The sequence below is a fragment of the Lynx canadensis genome, chromosome D1, assembly GCF_007474595.2.
Source record: "Lynx canadensis isolate LIC74 chromosome D1, mLynCan4.pri.v2, whole genome shotgun sequence".
NCBI classification, from domain to species: domain Eukaryota; kingdom Metazoa; phylum Chordata; class Mammalia; order Carnivora; family Felidae; genus Lynx; species Lynx canadensis.
Genome location: NC_044312.2, coordinates 4805289 through 4830202, shown reverse-complemented (window position 1 = coordinate 4830202; position 24914 = coordinate 4805289). Strand labels below are relative to the sequence as shown.

At 38.5% G+C, this 24914-nt stretch overlaps 1 pseudogene; it reads left to right on the top strand.

The window, feature by feature from the left end:
- Positions 1-17759: 17759 nt before the first annotated feature.
- Positions 17760-19886, top strand: LOC115525341 (annotated as a pseudogene).
- The last annotated feature ends 5028 nt before the right edge of the window (positions 19887-24914 follow it).

Here is a 24914-nt window from a genome sequence, read left to right as displayed (position 1 = left end):
TCCCTCTCTTCCTCCTCTAGAATCCAATTATCCATATATTATTACGTTTAATTGTGTCACTTAATTCTCTAATTCTCCCCTCATACTCCTGGATTTTTTTATCTCTCTTTTTCTCAGCTTCTTCTTTTTCCATAATTTTATATTCTAATTCACCTATTCTCTCCTCTGCCTCTTCAATCTGAGCTGTGATCACCTCCATTTTATTTTGCAGCTCATTTATAGCATTTTTTAGTTCCTCCTGTTTCTTAGTCTCTTGATCTTTGTAGTAATAGATTCTCTGCTGTCCTCTATACTTTTTTCAAGCCCAGTGAGTAATTTTATGACTATTATTTTAAATTCATTTTCCGTTACATTGCTTAAATCATTTTTGATCAGTTCGTTAGCTGTCACTACTTCCTAGAGTTTCTTTGGAGGGGAATTCTTCCATTTCATCATTTTGCATAGTCACTGGAATAGTGAGGAACTGCAGGGCTCTTCCCCTGTGCTGTCTGGAGAAGCTTGTGTTGGTGGGTGGGCCACAGTCAGACCAGATGTCTTCCCCCAGCCCACCGCTGGGGCCACAGTCAGACTGGTGTGTACCTTATCTTCCCCTCTCCCAGGGGCAGGATTCACTGTGGAGTGGTGTGGCCCCTGTCTGGACTACTTGCACATGGCCAGGCTTGTGGTGCTGCTTAGATGGGATCTGGCGTATTAGCCAGGGTGGATCCAGAAGGTGCACAGGGGCATGAGGAGCAGACTCAGCTTGCTTTGCCTTCGGTGGTCCACTTCAGGAGGGACCCTGTGGTACTGGGAGGGAGGCAGACCCATCAGAGGGATGGATCCACAGCAGCACCGCATTGGGTGTTTGCGCGGTGCAAGCAAGTTCTGTGACGGGAACTGGTTCCCTTTGGGATTTTGGCTGGGAGATGGGTGAGGGAGATGGCACTGGCGAGTGCCTTTGCTCCCCACCAAGCTGAGCTCTGTCCTCTGGGGCTCAACAACTCTCCCTCCCATTGTCCTCCAGCCCTCCCGCTCTCAGAGCAGAGCTGTTGACTTGTAACATTCTAGACGTTAAGTCCCACTGGCTGTCAGAACTCATGCAGTCCAGCCCCTCCACTTTTGCAAGCCAGACTCGGGGGCTCTGCCTTGTCGGACAGGCTGCCCCTCCACCGCCCTGGCTCCCTCCCGCCAGCCCGTGTAGTGAGCACTGCCTCTCAGCCCTTCCTACCCTCTTCTGTGGGCCTCTCATCTATACTTGGCTCCAGAGAGTCTGTTCTGCTAGTCTTCTGGCAGTTTTCTGGGTTATTTAGGCAGAGTGGTTGGAATCTAAGTGGTCAGCAGGACGCGGTGAGCCCAGCGTCCTCCTACACCGCCATCTTCCTTCAACCCATCCTGTTTCTTAATGGCCAATTCTCCTCCTCATTTTCTTTCCCTTCTTTATTTCCCATCCCTTGAAAAATATTACTTTGTACCATCTCTGTTGCTACTTCTAAATTAGCTTTTTAAATTGCTTTTATCCTGAGGCAGGGCTGAACATACTAACACACAAAAATGTTCACAACAGAGTAAGGGAAACAAAAATCAAAACAGTTATAGTAGGAGTCCAATTTTTGTGTTTATATATACATAATAATTTATAGTAAATACATACATTTTTTCTGGCATTTAAATCTATTTACTCTATTAATATGTATCAATAGACTTATGATGGGAAAGAAAATAGATTAAAATGCTACAAAGATACCTATCAAATTTTTAATACAGTGATGTGGGGGAATGACAATTGGAAAATGGGACATTCAGTTGATAGGTATGAATTTCCTTGCTTTTAAAAAATGTCAGTTACAAAGAAAAAGGTTAACGCTTTCAAATTGCATCTATTTGCACAATATTCAGTTAGGCCCAAAGCTGCCCAATCTTGTTGTGCCTATTACTGATACACTGCAGGATTTTGACAAGGATGGAACTCAGTGGTGACCATTTCTCCTGCTATTACCACAAATGTCATTATCTCAAAAACAGACATGCTACCTACAATGCAGACCTACACGCATGCACCTTGCCCTGGGAACTTGCCCCACGTGTCCTGTCAGCACTCCATGGCACCTGTCCCCACAGAACCTCCTCCAAGCATTCCAGCCACTGCCCTAAGAGCAGAGCAGAGCGCCTACCTGCAACTGTCAGGTTTGGGAAGTTAGTCAATGCTTCCCCTGGGAAAGCTAATCACTGTCTTCAAAACCCCAGTTATAAAAGAAATCACCACACAAATGGGAACCCAGAGAATAATCTCAAAAACAATAATAAAGCCATAAAACCTCATACTTAGCCCGTTATACTTGCCCATTTCTTTTTTGATTCTCACAATAATTCTGTGAGCTAAGAGAGGCAAGGGCTTACAGAAAGTCCCTGCTTTTTGCTGCTTTGCACTTCACCCATGTGCTCACCCAACTCCACCAAAAATCCTCAAACTTTGTGTTTTGCTGATTCATTTGCTTAATCATCACCTCACCTGCAATCTCCAAAAAAGCTCCAGACCTTTGTATCTAGGGAACATAGCTGAAATAAGCATTTTTCTTCTCCTGGGAAGCAACACAGTAGAGAAGAACCTGACAGCTAGAGTCAGAAAGACTTCTGATCTAATCTTGGTTCTGCTACTTAGTAGCTCATGCAGTCTTGGTCACATTGCTTAACCCACTAACCCTCAATTTTCCCATCCATAAAACAGGGATCATAATTCCTACTTAAGAGGGCTGTTGTAAGGATTAGATGAGAACCTGGGATGAAGCAGCTGGCTTTAAGAAACCTCACTAAGCATTTGGACCTTGGCAAAATCCTTTCCCTGGCCCCATCTGCTGGCGATAAAGAGTAAAGTCATGGCTACAATGAAGGAAAACAGTTTTCACCAGGTAGCTGTTCTTGGACTCACATGAGTTACAGAAACTCATAACATCGAAAAGCAGGAATCGACTGTATCAATGTCTCTGTGTGGTAGTAAAAGAAACCAAAGGATGCAAGGCAGAGTCACGCAGCTCACTGGGAAGAGAACTGCAGACTCAGAGTCCACAGAAGCCAAACCGAAGAGGTCTGTGGGTAGAAGGAAGGGAAGACAGGCTTCCAAGTCTGGTTCCACTGCTGCTCTTGGGGAAATCTCTTCCCCTCCTCAGAACCCTTGGCTCCTTTCTACGCCTGTTCCATACTGACAGATACACATATTTTTGTGTTTTACAAACTTTGTGAAAGGCTTGCAGTAAGGATGCTATACATTGCTGACACATAAGCATTTGCATTGATGAGTGGACATCCACAGTCTGGCAAGTTCTTCAGCAAACTGACACCAGCAGCTTCTTCCTAAGAGCCTCTTTCTGGAGACGCCAGCTTCCCACCACAGAGCTCAGACTCCTTTCTCCCTTAAGTCTCTTTTGCCTCCAATTCCTTTAACGATTTTCCAGAAAATGTCAATTGCCACTTGCTCCTAAGCCCTGGACCTGTATTTGCACCAGCACATCCATTAATAAGGCCCATTCACATTAAGGCCCATCTTTCTGGGTCTCACCCTTCAGACACACCAACTGTCAGAGACAACAGCTTCACTTCTGTCTGTCCATACCTAAAAATCTCTGTAAATAAAAGGGCACAGTATAGATATTTACAGAAGGACCAACCCTCCCCCATAGTCTCTCCCTAAACTCACATGTAAACCTGAGAAAGCAGAGGCAGCTACAGTTACATTATATCTTTACATTGCATTTTTTGTTCATCCTACTACTCAAAGAAACAATACAGACTGAGGCTGCATACTTTTGAATATTAAAGAACGAAGAGAAGTAAAAAATGACATATCCCTAAATGCAGGAAATTGGAAGGAGAAGGTGTCGAGATGCAGGATGGACTCTTTGGTTTGGGAAGCTCGGGGTCAGAATTCCCTGGCGTTGAGCACACGGACGTGTCCAGTTGTGCGCAGGACATGTGGGCGCAGAGTAGAGGGAAGAGGTCAGCGCTGGAGCTTAGGTGACACACAGCTCCCAAGATGACATAAAAAAGATGACTAAAACAAGACAGGAAGCTGTGCTCCTCAAAGAGAAAGGGGTGCAAGGAAACAAGGAAAGAACAAAGCTCAAGCCTCAGGCGATGCCTACAGTTAGCAGTTGCTGGGGAAAAGAAAAAACAATGACACAGAAGAACCGTGAGCATCTTAGAGACTGGAAGAGCCTCAAAAGAGAATCAAAACAATGCGCTGTCACAAAAACCACAGTGACAGAGAACTTCAAAGGAGAGTGGGAAGTAGGATCAGAGGCTCCAGGTAGTTCAAAGATAATTGCTTCACAAGGTCTGCAAAAGGGCAGGAATCTCTTACCACATTAGTTCTGTAGTGTTTTGGGAATAAAATTCAAGTTTCAAGTTGGTAGTAGCATCAGCAACTTTAACATTTACTGAGCACTTAAGCTATGCCCAGGTTGCCAGATGAAATACAGGATGCTCATTTAAATTAGATTGGTAGGTAAATAATGAGTAACTCTTAGTGTATCTTCCATTTCATATAAATAACTGTTTAGTGTAGGTATCTCCAACTGCACATAAAAAAATCTGAAATTCAAATTTAACTGGGCATCCTGTATTTTTAAATCTACCAATCCTGCATACACAAGCACTACCTGAAGTTAGGTTATATACCTAACCCATTTAATCCTTCTAACATCCAGTTCATTTAGGAGGTCTGTTGCATTTCATTCTTCTCTCTCCTGAGAAAGCCATAAAGGATTTGTATTGACAATAGGGGATAAGTCTACTTTTGCATATTTGCATTGATTAATATAGCATATTAAGGCATATTTGTGCCAGGAATACAATGAATAAAAAGACACTATTTCCTCCATTATGGAGTTTATTATGTAGTCTTCCTCTCTCAAACCCTCATGAAAAGGAAGCCAGTATGATCACACTGTGTATGCATGTATGTGCGGGTGGGTGTGTCTAGGAGCTTTAAAGGCACTCACAAAAATCTAAAATGAAATGCTGACTGTCTAGCACCATACCATGTAAATGACCAGCACTGGCAAGAGTATTAGGAACATGCAAATCATTTTTTATTCCATATACATAATTCTCTAGAAGGTAGAGGTAGATTAGAAATAAAGAATGGGTATTTCCATAATACCTTAATGATATAAAGCAAAAAACAGCAGTGTTGAATATAATTCATCTGATCCAGTGATCTTATTTATTAAAAAGTCTTGAATTTCAGGGGCGCCTGGGTGGCTCAGTCAGTTAAGCATCTGACTTCAGCTCAGGTCACTATCTCACAGTTCATGGGTTTGAGCCCTGCAATGGGCTCTGTGCTGACAGCTCAGAGCCTGGAACCTGCTTTGGATTCTGTGTCTCCCTCTCTCTCTGCCCCTCCCCTGCTCATGATCGCTCTCTCTCTCTCTCTCTCTCTCTCTCTCTCTCCAAAACAAATGAAGTTTTTTTTAAAGTCCCGCATTTCACCCTACATAAGTAAGGCAAACATAGGTCCCTGAACTGGTACAACAAAATTGGTTTGAGAACTGCTAAACCCATTAGAACTTCTAGTTCACTGCCTTAATAAGCTACAATGTTAACAGAAATCTCAAAATTTACATCATGACCTGTTTAAGCAGTGGACTCTAATATACATTTTTATGTAACTTTTATCAAAGAGTCAATTCTTGATTATAGACGTGCTTAGGAATACAGCAAAAGGAGCCTGGAATTAAGTATAAAACAACCTAAGAGAGTTTTCCTACATCATTACTTACTAACATTCTATGATTTCTCTTTGAGCCTAAATTTTCTTATCTGCAATGATCCTTGCCTATTACAAAGGGTCACTAGGCAAACTTGTGTCCATAAAAGTGTTCCATAAATTATAAGTACTATACAAGTGGAAGAAGACCTCATCATTATTAATTATTGCAAGAATAGAAGGAAATATGGTTCATGTAACACAAATTTGATTAATATGATTTTGGAATTCACCTGATACAAACTAATTTTGCATTTAACAATGTGATATTTCAAAAGCATAGTATATAGTACAAAGCATTTTTGTCTCATTTTATCCACTGTGTTAGTAATTGCCTCATATTAACAATGAGAGTCTTATACTCCATGGTTTTTCCAAGGTCTGTTCATCTCTATGATATCTAAATCTACAATGACAGTAGGACAAAATGGCACCTAAGCATTGGTAGGTTCTGGTGTAAAGCGAGCCTAGATTTAAATTTTTGTTGCAAATATTCACAAAGTATGTAAATAATTCACATGTGGAACATGAAATCAAAATTCTAAAATATCAAGGTTTTATTCCTTCTGTCTCAGATATCTTTCTTAACAGAATTCAGCCTGATAATGTGTTCATCTTGCAAATATTTAGGAGGCCAAGTCACACTGAGTGTTGGCAAACAAAAGTCTTTGAGATCAAGGGGTTTATATAGTCAAGAGTAGAGACAATTAGAAAACTGAGTTCCTTGGGGTGCCTGGGTGGCTCAGTCAGTAAAGCTTCTGACTCTTGGTTTGGGCTCATGGTTTTTGAGTTCAAACCCCATGTGGGGCTCTGCACTGACAGCACAGAGCCTGCTTGGGAATCTCTCTCCCTTTCTCTCTGCCCCTCTCCCTCTCAAGAGAAGATGAAAGGAAGAAAGGAAGAAAGAAAAAAAAGAAAAGAAGGAAGGAAGAAGAAAGAAAGAAAGAAAGAAAGAAAGAAAGAAAGAAAGAAAGAAAGAAAGAAAAAGAAAGAAAAAGAAAACTAAAGAAAACTCAATATATTATAGGACATTTTTTCCAGTACATTATTATGGGTATTCCCATGAAGATGAAGTAAGCATACAGAGATGATTCCACATCAGAGGAGAGCAAGAAACCAAGCTTTAGTACTAGGTCAAGGAAGGGGGCCCAGAGCAAGTGATATCTAAGAGGAGAGAGAATAAGTAAATGAGTTAATCACATATGAGTGGGATGGGATAACATTTGGAACCAGTGGGGGTGTCCAGAGCAGAAAGCATAAAATAAATAAAAGAAGTATGCATTTGATAAAATATGATAGAACTTGGAAGACCATGAGGGAGAGGTAAAAGTTTAGATTGGGTAGCTAAGGAAAAGGAGAAGGAGATGGAGAAAGAAATAGTATAAACCAATTCAAGAGAGTTACACTTAATGTTGAGGGCAAAAGTTGACCTTTTCACCTTTTAGCCAGGATAAATATTACTATTACTAGTATGGAGAGTAGAGAATGAGTTAGACTCTAAAATTTTAAAGTAATTAAAATTAGATGGAATGGATTTGAAGCAAGGGGGGAAATTGTAAGACAGAGAAAGGAGTCAAGTGAAATAAGAGATTTCTTGCTTGCAAGATCTGGTGGATGATGGCATTGTTAATTAAGAGAGGACACTAGTCAGTTTTCACTAGTTTAGACCATGGCAACAAACAACCTCAAAGTATCAATGTGCTATGGGAACAATTTATTCTATGTTTGCATTACATATCATTGGTTATAGGTCAACTACCAAAAATTTTCTCATTCGAGGACCCAACCTGAAAGAGACCCTGTCTGAAACATGATGCTCTGTAAACAGAAAGAAAAAACAAGATAGGTTCAGGAAGCAAGTATTAACATAAACATCAACTCATACACCATTGGCCAAAGCAAGTCACATGGCCATTCCCAAGGTCTTCAAAGAAGACAACACATATTTCCTTTATCCAAATGATTCAGCCTAGCACAATCACCTTTCCGGTCACAAATATTTGCATACCTCTTTTATTCACACAAAATGAATGAGACTATAAACGTTTTTCCAACCAGGTTGGAAATCCAGGATCTTGTTCTAGCCTCTATACCAGATTTAAGCCCTCCTGACTCAGACACCCATAAACAACAACAAAATAAAACAGAAGATATCTTCCCTACACACATCTAACATACAATGGTGGGATGGGGACAGGATAATGATGATAGATGTTGCTATTTAACAAAGAGAATAACTGGAAGGCATAGCAATCATTGGTTGATAGCAATGCTGAAGCCTTATGGGACTAATGTTTCGATAAACCTGTATCTTGGGGAAAAGGCATATTCTTAAGGCCAGGTTTTGTTATATGGGATTAGCTCCCCAACCTATGTTTTCCCATAGTCCTTGGTTACTCCTCAGAGGTGCTCCCTTTTCCAATATCCTCCTTGGCCACACATGAAGAAGGTGTAGGAGAATATGCAGCGCTTTGGGGCTGGGCAGCTTTCTCAGTCTACCCACTGCCAGAAATAGTTTTGGGAGTCACAGCTGCTTTTAATCCAAGTTGGCAACTCTTTTGGCATCAACAGTCATTTAAATATTTTAATTTTAATGAAATTTAATTCAGCACTTTTTTTTTCTTTTATGGATTGTGCTTTTGGTCCCATATCTAAGAAATCTTTGCCCAACCTCAGATCACAAAGATTTTCTCCTATAATTTCTTTTGGAATTAAAATAAAAATAAAACCATTATAGTTTTACATTTTATGTTTAGATCTATGGTCCATTTAACCTTAATTTTTGTATATCTGAGGTATAGGTCAAAGGTCTCTCTCCTTTTGTTTTCTTTTTTGTTGTTGTTGTTATGAATATCCAGTTGTTCCAAAACCATTTTTTGAAAACCACTATTTTTTCTCCACTGAATTGCCTTTGTACCATTGTCAAAAAAAAATGAGTCATATTTTCGTGGGTCTACTTCTGAAATCTTCTGTATCCACTGACCTTTGTGTCTGCCCGCTGTCAATATCACTCTGTATTGATTGCTATAGCTTTATATTAAGACTTAATAATGAGTACTATGGGGGACACCTGGATGGCTCAGTCAGTTGACTGACTGACTTTGCCTTAGGTCACAATCTCACGGTTTATGAATTCTAGCCCTGCTGGGGCTTTGTACTCACAACTCAGAGCCTGGAACCTGCTTCAGATACTGTGTGTGTGTCTCTCTCTGACCCTCCCCTGCTCGTGCTCACTCTCTCTCTCTCTCAAAAATAAACATTAAACTTTTTTTTAGAAAGACTTAATATTGAGTACTATGGGGGCTCTTGGGTGGCTCAGTCGGTTGAGCATCTGACTCTGTCTCAGGTCATGATTTCACAGTTTGTGAGTTCAAGCCCCACATCAGGCTCAATGCTGTAAGGGCAGAGACCACTTTGGATTCTCTATTCCCCCCACCAGCTCTAGTCTCTCTGTCCCTCCCCCAACATACTCTCTCAAAAATAAACTCTAAAAAAATTATTTTTAATAAATAAAAAGGAAAAAATACTGAGGACTGTGATTTCTCCAACTTTATCCTTTTTAAAATAGGTCTGGCTATTCAGATTCCATCTCTTTTTCATAAAATGTTGGAATCATCTGGATAGATCATAGGTCTGTATCTATGAGATGATACTGATAATGACAGATCAATTTGGAAAAATGTGACATATATGTTGAAACTTCCAATCCATTTTCATGGTATATCTCTGCAGTTCTTTAGATCTTTTATTTTTTTCATCTCTGTTTTGTAGGTTTTAGCAAAAAGGTCCCTTCCTTATATTTTTTTTATAACTATTGTGAATGGCATCCTTGGCAAATTTTGGTTTCAAGGTTTTCATTGCTTTTTTTTGAACAAATGTACAACTTTTTAATGTATTCACCTTGTATCCTACAATATTACTGAACTCACTTGTTAGTACTAGGAATATTTTTGTAGATTGGGATATTCTACATAAATAATCATCGTGTCTGTGAATAGGAGCAGTTTTATTTATTTTCCAATCTGGATTGGGGTTTTGTATGTCTGTCTGTTTCTTTGTTTTTCCTTATTTTGCTGGGTAGGACTTCTAGTAGGATGTTGAAGACACATGGTAAGGGTAGACATTTACCTGTGGGAAAGCATGAGGTTATTGCCATTAGCATGATGTTAGTTGTGGTCTTTTCTTAGATGATCTTTATCAGACTGAGGAAGTTCCCTTCTATTCCTAGTATGCTGAAAATTATTAAGTGATGTTGAATTTTTTCAAGTTACATTCCATCAGCACTTGATATGAGCATGTGGTTTTTCTTTAGATGGTTAATATGGTGGATTATGCTAACTGTATTATTTCCCAAAGTCCCTATGAGGAAAATGTAGAGAATGGATTTTGGAACTGTTTCCAAATAAATACATTTAAAGACATGAATTTCCATACAGCACAATTTAGCTGCATCCTAGGAATTCTGATATGTAGTGTTTTCATTTTCATTCAATACGAAATATTTCTAATTTTTTTTTATTTCTTTTGTGACCTATGGGTTACTTGGCTGCATATTCTTTGATTTATAAATATTTGGTGTTACACACCAAATGGTGTGTTTTATTGTTTTATTGTGGCCAGGGAATATAATCTGTGTGATCTCAGTCTTTTTAAATTTAATGAGACTTGTTTGATACACCAAGAGATGATCCATCTTGATCAATGTTCTGTGTGGATCTGAAAGGACTATGCGGTGCAGTTGTTGCTATAGCATTCTATGTAACTATCACTTAGGCTGAGTGATTGTCCTGTTCAGGTCCTCCATATTCCTGATGGCTGTCTTTCTACTTGTTCTATCAGTTATTAAAAAGGATCACTGCCGTCTTCAAATATAATCATGAACTTATCCATATTTCTTTCCACTTTCTCTGATAGTTTTTCTTCATATGTTGTTAAACCTGTAATTCAGTTCATACTGTTTCATGTGGTTATATTTTTTATAAATTGAAACTGTTGTCGTTATAAAACATCTCGATCTCTTGTAATATGCCTTATTCTAAAGTTTACATGGTCTGAAATTAATATATCCACTGTGCCTGTTTTATAATCAGTATTTGCATAATGTATCTTTTACAAACTTTTTTTATCTGTATCTTTTTAAGAATGTTTCTTTTTTTTTATTTTTGAGAGAGAGAGACAGAGAGTGAGCAGGGGAGGGGCCGAGAGAGAGCGAGACTCAGACTCTGAAGCAAACTCCAAGTTCAGAACTGTCAGCACAGAACCTGACATAGGGACTGAACCCATGAACTGCGAGATCATGACCTGAGACCAAGTCAGACACTTAACCAACTGAGCCACTCAGGCGCCTCAATCTCTGTCTTTTTTTGGGTGGGAGGGGTGGGAGTGGGGGTGAAGAATCCTAAGCAGGCTCCATTCTCAGAGCAGAGCCTGACCTGAGGCTTCATCTCACCAATGTGAGATCATGACATGAGCAGAAATCAATAATCGAACACTTGACACACTGAGCCACCCAAGTGCCACCTATTTATCTGTATATTATTTAAGCTGGGTTTTCTTTGTTTCTGCAAATTAACAATCTCTACCTTTTATTTTTTTTAATATGAAATTTATTGTCGAATTGGTTTCCACACAACACCCAGTGCTCATCCCAACAGGTGCTCTCCTCAATGCCCATCACGCACTTTCCCCTCTATCCCACTCCCACCCCCATCAACCCTCAGTTTATTCTCAGTTTTTAAGAATCTCTTATGGTTTGCCTCCTTCCCTCTCTGTAACTTTTTCCCCCCTCCTTCCCCTCCTCCTTGGTCTTCCATTAAGTTTCTCAGGATCCACATAAGAGTGAAAACATATAGTATCTGTCTTTCTCTTCCTGACTTATTTCACTTAGCATAACACTCTCCAGTTTCATCCACATTGCTACAAAAGGCCATATTTCATTCTTTCTCATTGCCACGTAGTATTCCATTGTGTATACAAACCACAATTTCTTTATCCATTCATCAGTTGATGGACATTTAGGCTTTTTCCACAATTTGGCTATGGTTGAGAGTGCAGCTATAAACATTGGGGTACAAGTGCCCCAATGCATCAGTACTCCTGTATCCCTTAAGTAAATTCCTAGCAGTTCTATTGCTGGGTCATAGGGGAGATCTATTTCTAATTTTTTGAGGAAACTCGACACTGTTTTGCAGTGCAGCTGCACAAGTTTGCCTTCCCACCAACAGGGCAAGAGGGTTCCCGTTTCTCCACATCCTCTCCAGCATCTAGTGTCCTGATTTGTTCATTTTAGCCCCTCTGACTGGTGTGAGGTGGTATCTGAGTGTGATTTTCATTTGTATTTCCCTGATGAGGAGCAACGCTGAGCATCTTTTCATGTGCCTGTTGGCCATCTGGATGTCTTTTTTATTTTTTTTTTAATTTTTTAATCTTTATTTACTTTTTGAGAGAGAGAGAGAGAGAGTGCGAGCAGAGGAGGAGCAGAGAGAGAGAGACGGAGACACAGAATCTGAAGCAGGTTCTAGGCTCTGAGCTGTCAGCACAAAGCCCTACCTGGGACTTGAACTCATGAACCATGAGATCATGACCTGAGCCAAAGTCAGATGCTTAACCGACTGAGCCACCAGGTGCCCCTGGATGTCTTCTTTAGAGAAGTGTCTATTCATGTTTTCTGCCCATTTCTTCACTGGATTATTTATTTTTTGGGTGTGGAGTTTGGTGAGGGCTTTATAGATTTTGGATACTAGACCTTTGTCCAATGTGTCATTTGCAAATATCTTATCCCTTTCCATTGATTGCCTTTTAGTTTTGTTGATTGTTTCCTTTGCTGTGCAGAAGCTTTTTATCTTCATGACGTCCCAATGGTTCATTTTTGCTTTTAATTCTCTTGCCTTTGGAGATGTGTCAAGTAAGAAATTGCTACGGCTGGTTTCCTGCTTTCTCCTCTAGGGTTTTCATGGTTTTCTGTCTCACATTCAGGTCCTTTATCCGTTTTGAGTTTATTTTTGTGAATGATGTAAGAAAGTGGTCTAGTTTCATCCTTCTGCATGTTGCTGTCCCATTCTCCCAGCACCATTTGTTAAAGAGACTGTCTTTTTTCCATGGGATATTCTTTCCTGCTTTGTCAAAGATTAGTTGGCCATACTTTTATGGATCCAATTCTGGAGTCTCTATTCCATTCCATTGGTCTATGTGTCTGTTTTTGTGCCAATACCATGCTATCTTGATGATGACAGCTTTGTAGTAGAGGCTAAAGTCTGGGATTGTGATGCCTCCTGCTTTGGTCTTCTTCAAAATTACTTTGGCCATTCAGGCCTTTTGTGATTCCATACAATTTTTAGGATTGCTTTTTCTAGCTTTGAGAAGAATGCTGGTGCAATTTTGATTGAGATTGCATTGAATGTGTAGACAGCTTTGGGTAGTACTGACATTTTAACAAGGTTTATTCTTCCAATCCATGAGCACGGAATGTTTTTCCATTTCTTTCCATCTTCTTCAATTTCCTTCATAAGCTTTCTATAGTTTTCAGCATACAGATCTTGTACATCTTTGGTTAGATTTATTCCTAGGTATTTTATGCTTCTTGGTGCAATTGTGAATGGGGTCAGTTTACTTATTTGTCTTTCTGTTGCTTCATTGTTAGTGTATAAGAATGCAACTGATTTCTGTACATTCATTTTGTATCCTGCAACATTGCTGAATTCATGTATCACTTATAGCAGACTTTTGGTGGTATCTATCGGATTTTCCATGGATAATATCATATGTCTGCAAAAAGTGAAAGCTTGACTTCATCTTTGCCAATTTTGATGCCTTTGATTTCCTTTTGTTGTCTGATTGCTAATGGTAGCACTTCCAACCCTATGTTAAACAACAGCGGTGAGGGTGGATATCCCTGTCGTGTTCCTGGTCTCAGGGAGAAAGCTCTCAGTTTTTCCCCATTGAGGATGATATTAGCAGTGGGCTTTTCATAAATGGCTTTTATGATGTTTAAGTATGTTCCTTCTATCCCAACTTTCTCAAGGGTTTTTATTTAGAAAGGGTGCTGAGTTTTGTCAAATGCTTTTCCTGCATCGATTGACAGGATCAATGGTCCTTATCTTTTCTTTTATTAATGTGATGTATCACATTGATTGATTTGCAAATATTGAACCAGCCCTGCATCCCAGGAATGAATCCCACTTGATCATGGTGAATAATTCTTTTTATATGCTGTTGAATTCGATTTCCTAGTATCTTATTGAGAATTTTTGCATCCATATTCACCAGGGATATTGGCCTCTAGTTCTCTTTTTTTACTGGGTCTCTGTCTGGTTTAGGAACCAAAGTAATGCTGGCTTCATAAAATGAGTCTGGAAGTTTTCCTTCCCTTTCTATTTTTTGGGATAGCTTGAGAAGGATAGGTATTATCTCTGCTTTAAATGTCTGGTAGAGGGGCGCCTGGGTGGCTCGGTCGGTTGGGCATCCGACTTCAGCTCAGGTCATGATCTCGTGGTCCATGAGTTCAAGCTCCGCATCAGGCTCTGTGCTGACAGCTCAGAGCCCGGAGCCTGCTTCCGATTCTGTGTCTCCCTCTCTCTGACCCTCCCCGTTCACACTCTGTCTCACTCTCTCGCTCAAAAATAAATAAAAATTTAAAAAAAAATAAATAAATGTCTGGTAGAATTCCCCTGGGAAGCCATCTGGTCCTGGACTCTTATTTTTGGGGAGATTTTTGATAACTGATTCAATTTCTTTGCTGGTTTGGGGTCTGTTCTAATTTTCTCTTTCTTCCTGTTTGAGTTTGGAAGTGTGTGGGTGCTTAGGAATTTGTCCATTTCTTCCAGGTTGTCCAGTTTGTTGGCATATAATTTTTCACAGTATTCCCTGATAACTGCTTGTATTGCTCAGAGACTGGTTGTAATGATTTCATTTTCATTCATGATGTGATCTATTTGGGTCATCTCCCTTTTATTTCTGAGAAGCCTGGTTTATCAATTTTGTTTATTTTTTCAAAAAACCAACTCTTGGATTCATTGATCTGTTCTACAGGTTTTTTAGATTCTATATTGTTTATTTCTGATCTTTATTATTTCTCTTCTTCTGCTCAGTTTGGGTGTCTTTGCTGTTCTGCTTCTATTTCCTTTAGGTGTGCTGTTAGATTTTGTATTTGGGATTTTTCTTGTTTCTTGATATAGGCCTGGATTGCAATGTATTTTCCTCTCAGGACTGCCTTCACTGCATCCCAAAGTGTTTGGATTGTTGTATTTTCATTTTCATTTGTTTCCATATGTTTCTTAATTTCTTCTCTAATTGCCTGGTTGACCCATTCATTCTTTAGTAGGATGTTCTTTAAGCTCCATGCTTTTGGAGGTTTTCCAGACTTTTTCTTGTGGTTGATTTAAAGTTTCATAGCATTGTGGTGTGAAAGTGTGCATGGTATGATCTCAATTCTTTTACACTTATGAAAGGTTGTTTTGTGACCCAGTATGTGATCTATCCTGGGGAATGATCCATGTGCACTCGAGAAGAAAGTATATTCTGTTGCTTTTGGATGCATAGTTCTAAATATATCTGTCAAGTCCATCTGATCCAATGTATCATTCAGGGCCCTTGTTTCTTTATTGATCCTGTGTCTAGGTGATCTTTCCATTGTTGTTAGTGGGGTATTGAAGTCGCCTGCAACTACCACATTCTTATCAATAAGGTTGCATATGTTTGTGATTGTTTTATATATTTGGGGGCTCCTGTATTCGGCACATAGACATTTGTAATTGTTAGCTCTTCCTGATGGACAGACCCTCTAATTATTATATAATGCCCTTCTTCATGTCTTGTTAAAGCCTTTAATTTAAAGTCTAGTTTGTCTGATACAAGTATGGCTACTCCAGCTTTCTTTTTACTTCCAGTAGCATGATAGATAGTTCTCCATCCCCTCACTTTCAATCTGAAGGTGTCCTCAGGTCTAAAATGAGTCTCTTGTAGACAGCAAATAGATGGGTCTTGTTTTTTTATCCATTCAGATACCCTATGTCTTTTGGTTGGAGCATTTAGTGCAATTACATTCAGTGTTATTATAGGAAGATATGGGGTTAGAGTCATTGTGATGTGGTCCTTGCAACATTTCACTCACAGATTCCCCGTTAGGATCTCTTATAGGTCTGGTTTAGTGGTGATGAATTCCTTCAGTTTTTGTTTGTGTGGGAAGACCTTTATCTCTCCTTCTATTCTGAATGACAGACTTGCTGGATAAAGAATTCTCAGTTGCATATTTTTTCTGTTCATCCCATTGAAGATTTCCTGCCATTCCTTTATGGCCTGCCAAGTTTCAGTAGATACATCTGTCACTAGTCTTATCGGTCTCCCTTTATATGTTAGAGTATGTTTATCCCTAGCTGCTTTCATAATTTTCTCTTTATCCTTCTATTTTGCCAGTTTCACTATGATATGTCATGCAGAAGATCGATTCAAGTTACATCTGAAGGGAGTTCTTTGTGCCTCTTGGATTTCAATGCCTGTTTCCTTCCCCAGATCAAGGAAGTTCTCAGCTATGATTTGTTAAAGTACACCTTCAGTCCCTTTCGCTCTCTCTTCTTCTTCTGGAATTCCTATGATATGGATATTGTTCAGTTTGATTGCATCACTGAGTTCTCTAATTTTCCCCTCATACACCTGGATTTCTTTTTATCTCTTTTTCTCTTCTTCCTCTTTTTCCATAACTTTATCTTCTAACTCATCTATTGTCTCCTCTGCCTCTTCAATCCGTGCTATGGCCACCTCCAGTTTATTTTGCACCTCATATATAGTATTTTTTAGCTCCCCATGACTATTTTTTAGTCCCTTGATCTCTGTAGCAATAGATTCTCTGCTGTCCTGTGTGCATTTTTCAAGTCCAGCGATTAATTTTATGACTATAATTCTAAATTCTTGTTCCGTTATATTGCTTAAGTCATTTTTGATCAATTCGTTAGCTGTTGCCACTTCCTGGAGTTTCTTTTGAGGAGAATTCTTCCATTTCATCATTTTGGGTATTCCCTGTGGTAGCTCCAAACTGCAGGGCACTTCCCCTGTGCTGTCTGGAGAAACTTGTGTTGGTGGGCAGGACCACAGTCAGACCCAATGTGTGCCCCCAGCCCATCAGTGGAGCCACAGTCAGACTGGTGTGTACCTTATCTTCCCCTCTCCCAGGGGCAGCATCACTGTGGAGTCGTGTGGCCCTGTCCAGGCTGCTTGCACACTGACAGGCTTGTAGTGCTGCTTCGATGGGATCTGGCCAAGGGCATATTATCCAGGGTGTATCCACAAGGTGCACAGGGGCAGGAGGGGTAGGCTTAGCTATCTTTGCCCTTGGTGGTCCCCTTCAGGAGGGGCCCTGCAGCACTGGGATGGAGGCAGGCCCATTCGAGGAATGATCCACAGAAGCACAACATTGGGCGTTTGCATGGTACAAGCAAGTTCCATGATGGAATCCCCTTTGGAATTTTGGCTCTAATTGGAATATATTGGTGTGTGTGTGTGTGTGTATATATATATATACATATATATATATATTTGTTTGTAAATATTTTTGCATTTAATGTTGGATCTCATTCTCTGTATGATTGCTATAATTAAGTTTATTTCTACATGTTTTGTGAAGCTAACAATTCAGTGAATTATACATGTAAATATAACAAATCAGTGAAAACATATTTACCAATAGATTACTATTTCTGATTCTTTTCATTCCATAATTCCAAGTTCATTTGTTATATATGTATTTTTGCATTTAAAAAACTTTCTTTAACAACTTTTAGTGTAATTTTGCTGGCATTTAATTATCTCGCCTCTGAAAAAAATACTTGGCTGTTATTTTTAAAAGACATTTTCAGCCCCAGCCAGATCAGCAGAGGCAGGGCCCAGGCACTTGGGAGGTGATGGAGGGCAAGGAGCTGTTTAGGGGTAGGGAACAGTAAGATTTAGATTCACCCAGAGAGGGGAGATCAGGGAAGAAGCTCTGAGGGCCCTAGAGGTGAGAGGGCAGATTAAGATCTAGAGCAACCTGATGGCCATAGAGGCCCAAGAAATGATGCAACACCTTCAGGAGTTTCCAGAACATCAAAAAATGATCCTGGGCCAATTTAATGAACAATGAGACAAAGATCAGTTTACTAACATCACCCTGATTGCTGACAGACATGATTTTAAGGCCCACAAGACCCTTTTGGCTACTTACAGTAAGTTCTTCTATAAATTCTTTCATGAGTTTACTCAGGAACCTTTAGTGGAGGTTAAAGTTGTTAGTAAAATGGCCTCCATCATTTACTTGAGTTCACATATACAGAAAAATTGATGATACAAAGAGAAGAGGAGAACAATGATGTATAGAAAGCAGCAGAGTTTCTACAAACACTAGAAGCTATCAAAGCCTTTGAAGTCAGGAACAAAGAAAACTAAGCTCCCCTAAAGGAAAATACCACAGGAAAAAGTGAGGCAAAAGAGAGAGAGAGAGAGAGAGAGAGAGAGAGAGAGTGAGATTGCAGAAACTTCAAATGTTATCACTGAGTCATTGCCATCTGCAGAGTCAGAACCTATTAAAATTGGAGGTTGCTGAAGGCACAATCGAGGTGGAACATGAAGGCATTGAAATGTTGGAGGAAGTGGCTTCTGCCAAGCAGTCTATAAAGTACATCAGAGCACAGCTTCTTCTGATGATTCCACCCTAGCTCTGTTGGCAGATATTATGATGAAAGTACCGTCGGGGTGATAGAAAAGAGCAGATTAAAGAAGAGGGTTGTACATCTGACCCCACAAGGAAACCAGTAGAAGGTATGGAAATTGGAATTTCAGCTGTCACATGTGAAAGACTAGATCCTTTGGGAGAAATGTAATTGTTCATTTAAACCATTTTACCATTTTTAAAATTTTTTAATGTTTTTATTTATTTTTGAAGGAAAGAGAGAGAGACAAGGCATGAGCAGGGGGAGAAACAGAGAGAGAGGGAGACACAGAATACGAAGCAGGCTCCAGACTCTGAGCTGTCAGCACAGAGCCAGATGCGGGGCTCAAACGCACAAACTGTGAGATCATAACCTGAACTGAAGTCGGATGCTTAACCGACTGAGCCATCCAGACCCAACAATCATTTTACCATTTTAATGAACACTGAAACCACACTCCACTGAGAGCCTCGAGTGTGAAATATGCAATAAAAGGTATCGCTGGGAGAGCATGTGGAGACAGCAACTCAACTGTTAACACCTCAGAGAAGGTGGAGTCAGTATGCAGCAAAGAACTGGGGGAAAATTTCACGTGTCAATACTATGAGAAACAATGTGACCACTTTGGACATTTTAAAGAAAGTCTCTGAAAACATGCAGGTGAAACACCTTCTGAATGTCCAAATTGTCATGAACGATCTGCCAGAAATGGCATCCTCAAATGTCACCTGACTGTGTGCCAAACTGGAGTGGGGACACAAAAAGGGAAGAAAATGCTTTAACAATGTCAGGTCCGTAACAATGTGTTTAACAACAGGGACCAGTTCAAAGATCATTTTGTAATAAACACTGGAGATAAACCCCACCATTGCAGTCTATGTGACTTGTGGTTTATGCAAGGAAATGAATTAAGGAGGCATCTGGGTAATACTCACAGTATTTCAGAGTGTCTAGTAACCAAAGTTATTTCAGTAGAAACACGCATGCAAACTGAACCCCATGATTAATGACTATTATAGAACAAGTTGGGAAGGGGAATATGTTACCACTGCTTTCAATGTGTGGATTCAGCACAAGTGACTGTGGAACAGGTCCATCCCGATCTGCTCCAGGACAGCCAAGTGCATGATTCACAGATGAGTGAACTTCCAGGGCAGGTCCAGGTGGGTTATCTAGAACCAGGTCAAATTCAGACTGAAGAACGTACTGAAGTATCTGTGGAGCAGCTGAATGTTGAATGGGTAAATCAGATGCCAGGGGAAGTACAAACTGAACTTCTAGAAGCTAATTTGGAACAAGTGACCCCTGAAATCATGAACCAGGAGGAGAGAGAGCCCATCCAAGCAGATGCTGTTGAGGCTGCCAGAGAAGCCTTCAAAGATGCTGATGGTTTAGAGACCAAACCAACAGTCGATTCCCAAGTTGAAAGGGCAGAGAATGAAAACAGAGTACCTGTGCCTATTTTAGAATGAAATAACAAATGAATATATTTTTTTTAATTTATGGGTTGGGTTTTTGAATTGATGATGGGCAATGTGACTGTCCTTAAGCTAACAGACAAATGGACCAAAGTTAAAATCTTTTCTGTTGTGAACTGTTTCTATTAAAACAAACTGATCCCTCCCCCATTTAATGCCACACAGGAGGGATCTTTCCCATAAGTGCATGGGAAGCTTTGAGAAGTATTATTTCTGGAAACTTCAATGGATTATATTCTTATGGTACAGCTGGGTATGAATGTATTTTCATCGTGATAACGGTTTCTCCCCTCTCTCTTTCCCAGGTCATGTTCTTTCTCAGATGTTTTCCATGTTATAAAATCAAACCTGAAATCATTAGAAGACAAGTTTATGTATTATAAATCATGTTAGAACATTGAATATATAGTAAACACAAGGCTGCATGAAGAAAAATACATTGTTACTGTGCAGTTAGATGTTGGTTTCTGGCCCTCTTTACTTTTTTTAAATGTTTTATTTATTTTTGAGAGAGAGAGAGAGAGAGTACAAGTGGGGACAAAGCAGAGAGAGAGGGGGACAGACTCTGAAGCAAGATCCAGGCTCCGACTTGTCACCACAGAGCCTGACATGGGGTATGAACTCATGAACCCCAAGATTGTGACCTGTGTGGAAGTCAGATGCTTAAGTGACTGAGCCACCCAGACGTCCCTGTCCTTCTTTAGTTCGAACAAACTTCTCGTCTATACTGATAGTCACAGATGTCATCTCGGCAACAGAAACAGAGGTGGTGACATTTCAAGAACATAAAAAAAAGCACACCCATGTACCTTTTCAAAACCAACTAAACTTCTATAAAGTATCTCTGATTCTTTCAAAGTATGTGTTGTAAGGAGCAATGTAGGTGATACTCTAGTACTTTATGTTTTTGCTTATAGTGGCAACTACTGATTCTTTTTCTTGGTAAGTTAGATTGAGAAATTTTATTTAATGGCAACTGAAGGGCCATTTCCAATTGGGAAAATTCCTTTATATCTGTCTTCAACTTTTTTTGGTAAAAAGTTACATTAGTATTTTACCACCATATGTAGAAAAGAGGAGCATCATTTAAAAATTAATATATTTAAAATAAAGTACAAAGAAAAATATGTATATGTCAGGTTTTGTTTTGAATGAATCTTTTTCTCCAATCTTTAATGTAAAGATATTGTGCTATAACTTTTAAAACTATACAAATAAGAGTGCTAAACTTTGGGCTTCAAAGTAGGTGCGTTTAACCAGTATTACTTGGAAAATAAAATAGAACCAAAAAAAAAAGAAAGAATGAAAGAAAGAAAGAAAGAAAGAAAGAAAGAAAGAAAGAAAGAAAGAAGAAAGATAGATATTTTCATGGGGTTTATTGTCTTCTGGTTTACATAGTATCTTATACAATGTCTGTTGTAATTCTTTGTCCCTTTGTATGTGATGTGTCCTTTTCTCTTGCTATTTTTAAGATTTTCTGATTATAATTTTTTTAAATGTGTCAAGATGTGGTTTTCATCATGTTTATCCTGCTTGAAGCTTATTGAATATCTTACACCTGTGAGTTTACAGTGTTCATCAAATTTGCAAAGATTTTTTTTTTATTATTTCTCCAAATATTTTTCATGTTTCTTTCTCTTGTATCATTTGTGGAGCCAAATTACATATATTTAGATTATTTATCTAAGAACTCACTGATATTGTTCTCTTGTGGTCTCTTTCTATGGGCTTGATTTTGGGAAGTTTATATTTCTGTCTTTAGGTTTATTGATTATTTGTTCTGAAGTGTCTAGTCTGTGAAGTGCAGATTTTTTTTCTGCAGAGTCTAATCTACTGTTGACTTTTCATTTTATTTGATGTCTCTGTGTGTGTGTACCTTTACTATCCTTCCTCTATTCATGTTTTCTTTTAAATTCTTGAAAATGTTTATAACTTCTCTTTTAATATGCATTCTAATTCTACTGTCTGCATTATTTCTGAGTCTGTTCCTATTAACTGACTTTTCTCCTGATTAATTTTTCCCTGCTTTTTAGTATGTCCAGTGATATTTTCATTAGATGCTAGACAATAAATTTTATGTTATTAGTTCATGGATTGTGTTGTTTTTATTTAAAGAGTTTGGGCTTTTCTGATAGGCAATCAAGTTATTTGCAGTTTAGTCTGAAGGGCTCAAGGATTGTTTTAAGCTTTGTGAAGGTACTTATACAGTATTCTTTAGGAGTAGATTATCCCCACTATTGAAGCAGGGCTCATCTGGGGTTTTTACTGAATGTCTGCAAACCATCAACAAGGGCTCTTTCTTCTGGCTGGTGGAAAAATCAAATGATTTCCATTCCTGCAGGAGTTCTGGGTTCCATTCAGCTCAGAGTTTCCCAGTGACTCAATTTTCCAAATTCTTGGAGCTTTCATTTGATGGACTCATTTCCCCATATTCAGCAAAATTTATAGAAATCCATCTTCAGATTTGTGGAGCTCTTTTCCTGTATAAATTCCTCCTTTCCAGAATTCTACTCTGTAACTTCCAGCAGCTTCGAAGTCCCTGACCCCTGATCTCCATCTCAGCAACCCAGTAGACCATTATGAAACACTTGGAACGTCTCTCTCTGCTGTCTGTTTGGGGATGTGCCCCGGGGCAAAAAGCCAGCATGGTCATCAGGCTCAACTCATTTGCTTCCCTTCATGGGATCATGATCCAATGGGTTCTGTTGTTTAATGTCTGAAAAGAGTTGGTTCATAGATTTTGTCAAGGTTGCTAATTGTTTAAGACAGGAAATTAAATCAAGTCCTTTTACTCCTTCATGGAGGAAATAGAAGCTGTCATATAATTTTTTTAATCTAGAAAAGTATTTCCTTGTTTTTCAAAAGAATAGAACAGTTGTTTTAAAATTGATGTTCAAATGGTTTGTCTAATCATTTCTTCATTACTACATTAAGATCACACACTCTGGTCAGGAAAACTACAAAATGATTCTGTGATCCCTCAGGGTATATATCAGAAGGCATATAATAAAGTAACTCATTGTTTATAACATATATTTAGATTTAAATACCGTGTAATTATTCATATTCTCAGGTTCAGATCACATCTTTTTCCTGATAAAATCCTTTGTTTTTCCCAAATAGTGAGGCTTTTTCTGGTATTGATTCATCTCTATACAGAAAAAGTATATATATATATATATATATATATATATATATATATATATATATATATATATGTTCTAGATGGTTACATATTGAATAGAAGAAACAGATATTTATATATTTCAATATACATTATCCTGAAAATATCACTTTATGCAGTATGGTAAATAGTATGTTATTAACATTTATTATACTAGAAACTGATTTTTTCTTTTTATACTTTCCCTATCTACAAAAAAGTATGGTTTATATTTTTATTTGACCCAAGTTTGATTTATTTCCCCACTCTGTGATTCAGAGAGGTTCTCAATAGTCAGTGTATGTACTGCCCCATTTACCATGGCAGTTTTCATTAAAAATTATAAATGAGGATATAAAGTCTCTTAAAAGCATCACTGAATAACAGGATCAGATAAATAGCTAAGCGATCAGCTGCTATGGTTTTTACACTGAAAAAGAGAAAATTATTTAACATAGTACTTACTATAGCATTTGCCTTAACTAAACACTGGTTCTCTTATGCACCCTCTTCTCTCATCCTGAGCAGGAAGATACCATAGTGCCCCAGTCACAAAATAAAAAATGCTTGATTCTGAGACCTATGCTCTGTTTAAACACTAATATTTCTTATATATAGCTAAGATTTAATATAAGGCTAGCCCAACATTGTTCTCTTTGCCAGTTCTAACACTGGTTCCAAAAGCACATTTAATTCCCAGGGATACGCTGGAGCCACTTCATGACACAGTGAACCCTGGCTGCATATTGCAGCTAATGATCTCAACTATGCAAATGAAGCTGTAACATCTGTAATTACAAAGAATATCACTGTAAATCATTTGACATGAATAAGCAGCCTCATTGCACTTCAGGAAAGGCTTTCTAATGAACAAGGTCTAATAATTTTAAAGGCTTAATGAGCAATTACGCTAAAACCGATGATAGCACTAAGAAGATTCATCATAATTTATTGTTTTTTCTCAGATGTGATTTCTAATAATAGCATAGGCAAGATCATGATTGAGGTTCTACCCTTATCGACACACCATTTTCATTACAAAATGAATCTCCCCATACCTAATGCTATGCATTCTAACCAGTGGGAAGGAGAAAAAGAGAACTGCTATTTATTAAAGATCATTACTACAAAGACTCTCATATGTTAACTCATCTAATATACAACTAAATAACACTATATGATATTTATTATTTTTATTAAGTATATTATTATGTTCACATTTTTAATATGAGGAAACACAGACTCAGATATATTCAGGAATGTCTCCAAAGATTAGAAAGATAAAGAGAGAAAGAATTTGAATTGGACCCAGAATAAGAGACTTTAAACCTAATACCCTTTCCACTGTACTATACTTCCTCTCTTTTATACCACTATAGCTACATATTGTCATTAATTCAATGTCCAACACTAGTAATTTGACTCCTATTCCTGTTTATGCATTTTGCTTAAACATTGATATATTAATATGCTTCTCATTTTTTTAAAATTTTATTTGAGCTGATTTTATCTGATTCCCATGGAAGATAATATGACTTTATTCAGTAAGTCATATCATGCATGTCTCATGTCAAGCTAATTTATAAATGGAAGACATTTGTAAATAGCTATCCATTATACTCCTGTTTACACCTGCTTCTGTCTTCATTGCACCTATCACTTCTGCTAAATGCCTGAACAAATGGGAGAAATATGGCTTTCCAGAGTCTCAATATATTCACTAGTGTCTTGTGATCCTCTGAAATCCCTACACTCACTTGTTTTTTCTTGTCATCAGGAAGCCATTTCGTTAATTTGTCCTATGGGCAAAAAAGTTTTGTTTGCCTAAACACAATGCAAACGTCCATGTACATAATGAA